Here is a 5,479-nt window from a genome sequence, read left to right on the forward strand (position 1 = left end):
TATCATAGGTACACATCCTTTTGCTTGAGCATAGACTGAGCAGCATATAAGTCTGGGGTGGATGGAGAGAGATCCAAGATCACCAAGACAGGTGATCACAAGCTATAGAGGAGACTAGAAGAATGATATTGTGGTTTCTACAAGTTAATACTGTTTTTACAATCTGGTATTATAAATATATTTTTGAAACAAAAACACCACTTTTTTCTTCTTTTCCTTCCTTCCATCCATCCTTCCATCCTCCCTTCTTTCTCCCCCTTCCTTCCCTCCTCCACCCCCCCTTCTTTCCTTCCTTCCTTCCTTCCTTCCTTCCTTCCTTCCTTCCTTCCTTCCTCCTTTCTTCCTTCTCTTTGTCTCTCTCTCTCTCTCTCTCTCTCTGTCTCTTTCTTCTTTTTAGGTATGGACAGAGAGAATGATTTGTAAGACTGAAAATTCAAAGATACTGATTTCCAATCAGACTTCTAACTGTGGTCTTAGGGAAGTCCCACAACCAACTAAGTTTTATCTTCATGGAAGAGGACCCAGATTGAGTAAGATACCCTATCTTTCAGCGTGGTTGTGAGAGGCCACAAATATAAATAGAAAAACGTTGCCTCAAATTTAAAATGACATCCAGATCCTCAACGGAGCAGTTCTCACTGCCGGGCAAGTCAACACCTGCCCATGAAAGAAAAAGGCGAACCGCCATCTCTTTGTATTTTTACTGTCTGCCCTCCATGTTAATGTGGTACGTGTGCTTGCCTTTGTTTAGCCAGCAGTGGAAAACCACTTCCCCTGTCTGTGGCCTTGAAAATGACAACCACATGTTATTCCAGTCTTTCCTCTCAGTTTTATTTTCCAGGTCTTAACTCATGATTGCCCTCTGGGTTTCTGTAATGGTAAGGGAATGTTTTCCATTGAAACAAGAGTTCCTGCCAGAATGAAAGGACATGAAAACATGATTCCTCATCACATATTTGCTAAATCCCCTGCTCTCTATTTGAAATTCAAAATTTGGGAGTTAAATTACAAGAGCGCTTTCAAGTGCTGCGTTAAAAAAATGTTTATCTAAAATCACAGGCAATCTTAGTAGGAGCCTGAGTATTAAAACTGTTTCAGTACAATTTTTGAGGAAACAGATAAAGAATCTATGGAAACAAACACTTTAATTAGATCATTGTTTAACTACTCTTTAAAAAAAAATTAATGTTTATTTTTGAGAGAAAGAGAGAGAGAGAGGTGCAAAGATAGAGGGAGATGCAGAATCTAAAGCAGCCTCCAGGCTCAGAGTTGTCAGCACAGAGCCCAATTTGGGGCTCAAACCCATGGACCACGAGATCATGACCTGAGCGAGTGTTGGACTCTTAACTGACTGAGCCACCCAAGCACCCCAATTTTTTAACTACTCTTATGAGATGAGCTGATTTCAGTAGAACATTCTAAGTTGTGGTTGCTGGTAAACATTTTCAGACAAATTGTTTTTACTAATAATAAGAAAAGGTGATTCTCAAGTTCTTATAAACTGCAAATTCCTGTTAACAGTACCCAGGAAATTCTGATCATAAAATCATCTCTCTTTTTTTTCCATCAATTCCTTCATTTCTGTGTGTCATTAACATGACCAAAGTGGACACATAGATATATGCTAATGAAAACATGCTGAGGTGCCTGGGTGGCTCAGTTGGTTTGGCAGCTGGGTCGAGCAGCCGACTCAGTTTCAGCTCAGGTCATGATCCCAGGGTTGTGGGATTGAGCCCCACATCTGGCTCCACACTGAGGATGGAGCCTGCTTAACATTCTCTCTCTCTCTTTCTATCTCAAAAAAAAAAAAATGTATGCTAAGGAAAATTTCAGTTTGCTTCTTTTCAGTCTTACATATTTTCATATTTCTAGAGTTTAGGGTTTAGTCTGGGTTTGAGAAGAGGTAGATAACCGACGTAGCCAATGATAACAAGGACTAACAGTTGTCTAGCACTTCCTGTGTATCAGGAATTGTGTCAGAAATTTAGATAGAATATCTCATATCTTAAATCTTCAAGAGATAAATCATTTTATTTGTTCATTTTTGAAATAATAAAGCTGAACCTCTGAAAAGTTAAGACATTTGCCCAAGGTCACACAGCTTATAGGTGTTGCCTTATAAATAGAAGGCTTCAAATACAGATTCAAACAAAGGTCCAATCCAGACCTTTTGCTACAAGTATATTAAAACCTACCAGGAAAAAGTCTTTATGTGTAATTATAATCCTAAAAAAGAGATGGATACCAGATAAGATTGAAAATCCTTGAGTGACAGAACAAAAATTCATGGAAGCTCAAGTCTCTGAAGTCCCCACGGGCCTCTGAGAAGTCCCCCTGGGAGATCTGCCCACTAGCTAGTAGCTGCGGAGACAGACGCATTCAAGCCTCCTGAATCCCAGCCTAGTGCATTTTCTTTTCATGATAAAAGCTTATGAGTAGGTAATTATGTTTTAAAATTACATAAGGGTACAAAATAATACCATTATGTGATTCTCAGAAACGAAATGGGGGCTTATACCTGTATCAAGCAGAGTTTATTTTCATGTTCCCTGTTATTTCATCATCAGGGACACAGTGTAGCCTGTGGAATGTCAAGGCACAACTAAGGCAAATGACTCCTTAGGGGTGTGATAAGATTGGATACAATGTATTTTTCTTTTCAAAATTAAGATCACTTTATTGTTATTAAATGATTAAGAAAAGCCATTTCTTGGCACTGAATGTATTAAACATTCAGAAAAAGTACAAAGAAAATAAACCTATCACAAGTCTGTCACTCAGAAAGGCTCATTTTACTGCTTCATTTACAATTTACGCTTTATGTAATTCCAGGTTTTTATTGTATGCGTGTGTAAATATATTTTCTCACAAAAATGGGATTAGAGTGTGTATTTTGTTTCATTTTTATTAAAAAATTTTTAAGGTTTATTTATTTATTTAAAAAACTTTTTTAGGTTTTATTTATTTTTGAGAGAGAGAGAGATCACGAGTGGGAGAAGAGCAGAGAGAGAGAGAGAGAGAGAGAAGGAGACACAGAATCGAAAGGAGGCTCCAGGCTCTGAGCTGTCAGCACAGAGCCCAATGCGGGGCTCGAACCCACGAGCTGTGAGATCATGACCTGAGCTGAAGTCGGACGCTTAACCGACTGAGTCACCCAGGCACCCCAAGGTTTATTTATTTTTGAAAGGGAGAGACTGAGCGTGAGTAAGGGAGAGCAGAAAAGAGGGAGACACAGAATCTGAAGTAGGCTCCAGGCTCTGAGCTGTCAGCACAGAGCCTGATGTGGGGCCCAAACTCAGGAACCATGAAATGATGACCTGAGCTGAAGTCAGATGCTCAACTGACTGAGCCACCCAGGTGCCCCGTACGTATACTGTTTGAAAATGTATCTTTGTCATTTAACAGGATGTTGGCTATGGAACTTCCGGACATCAACGTATACAGATCTAGCATAATCTTTTTTCTGTTATTACATTTTATTTAAATTCATTTTGTAATATATTTAATGATTATAAATATTTTAACCATGACCCCTTTGTATTTATAACCAAGTGAGTCAATATGGAACATATCTTATAGGTTTGTCTGCTTAGTGTGTCCACGTGATGGAAGTTACTTAGTGCACTAGGATCATTTAGACTCTTAACTTGACTTAATATTCCTCAGTGTGTATTAAAATGGCTTTAAGGGCCACCTGGGTGGCTCAGTCAGTTAAGCATCTGACTTCGGCTCAGGTCACAAACTCACGGTTCGTGGGTTTGAGCCCCACATCGAGCTCTGTGCTGACTGTCAGCTCAGAGCCTGGAGCCTGTTTCAGATTCTGTATCTCCCTCTCTCTCTGACCCTCCCTTCCTCACACTGTCTCTCTCTCTCTCTCTGTCTCAGAAATAAATAAAACATTAAAATTTTTTAATTAATTTTACTCAAAAAGAATCTTTCCCAAATATTGAACTTCTTCTAACTAGCTGAAATACTTTTTGTGAGTACTACCTAGCACCTATAAAATAAGCTGGAAATCATATTTAAATGCTCTTACATGTTAAAAAGGAAACATTTCAGTAATACAATTGAAATGTTTGTTTCATTTTTAAAAAGGTGTCACACTAAAATACTATCCCCTGGGAGCAAGTATTTTGCCTACATACATACAACCATATCAATGGTTGGCTTATTGACAGAGGATTATTTGCTGATATAGTGTAATCATTTTTAATGGCTGTATAGTATTTCATTTGACGCTGTAGCATAATTTATTTAATTAATCTTCTGTGGTTAGAAATGTATATTTTACTCCCAAATTTTGGGTATTATAAAGTCTGCACCAATAGACATCTTTGTATAAGCACCTTGGCAAAATTTTTCTAATTGTTTCCTTGGGATAAATTTCTAGAAACAGAATTGCTGAATCAAAAGGAATACACACTTTTAAAGCCTTTGGCAACGACTTTCTATTGCCCTCTGCAATCCTACCAGTTGCTAAATATTTGAATATCCTGAGTAATAACCTGAAAGTTCTATTGTTTTGAGTTCAATGTCTATTTAATTTTTAATGCCTACTTCTTTTACTAATTTTGGACTTTCATTATTTTAAAAACATGGAGTCAGTGACTTGTGGTTCCTTTTCAGAGGTAATGAGATTCAAAGCACCAATAGTTGTCTGCATTTTTCACAAAAAAAACGTACCCCTCTAAAATAAATGTAAGGCAGGTATTCTCACTGTCATTTGATAGGAGGGGAAACAGAAGAAAGGAAGCTTAGATTTCCTCACTTCTTGATGGTAAAATTACAAAGCAAATGAAGTTTCATTCTGTTCCCACTTCAACTCTGTGTCTTCTTTTTCTTCACGTTGGTTATGATAACTTCTTCTATCCTTCGTGTGATTCATAGTCACTCTCTCTATGGCTTATCAAAGGCTGCTTTCAGGTAAAGTGTCCAAACACATGCACATAAAGATATGCATACTTACGGGCGCCTGGGTGGCTCACTTGGTTGAACAGCTGACTTCGGCTCAGGTCATGATCTCATGGTTCATGAGTTCAAGCCTCGCATCAAGCTTCATGTGGACAGCTCAGAGCCTGGAGCCTGCTTTGGATTGTGTCTCCCTCTCTCTCTGCCCTTCCCCACTCACACTCTGTCTCTCTCTCTCAAAAACAAATAAACATTTATTTGTTTAAAAAATGATTTAAAAAATGAAATCTTTGTTGATTGTCACAGGAAGTGTGATAATTTAGCCCAGAAAAGCTGAGCACTCTTGGCTTAATAAGTTCAATGTTATCAGGCCATAAGACATAAAAGCAAAGCTAAGTAAAGAGAGAGAAGTTGAGTCTCCCATGCAGACCACATTTACTGTGGCAGGGATGGGGTGTACAGTAGAAGATTAACCCTTGAGATTCAGCTACGTGGGATTTTAGGAAAACTCAAGCTCAAGCCTAAGAGGTGAAAAAGCTAATATTAAATGTTGTCCCTACATATGGTTCCC

The sequence above is a fragment of the Crocuta crocuta genome, unplaced genomic scaffold (assembly GCF_008692635.1).
Source record: "Crocuta crocuta isolate KB4526 unplaced genomic scaffold, BGI_CrCroc_1.0 scaffold425, whole genome shotgun sequence".
Lineage (NCBI taxonomy): Eukaryota > Metazoa > Chordata > Mammalia > Carnivora > Hyaenidae > Crocuta > Crocuta crocuta.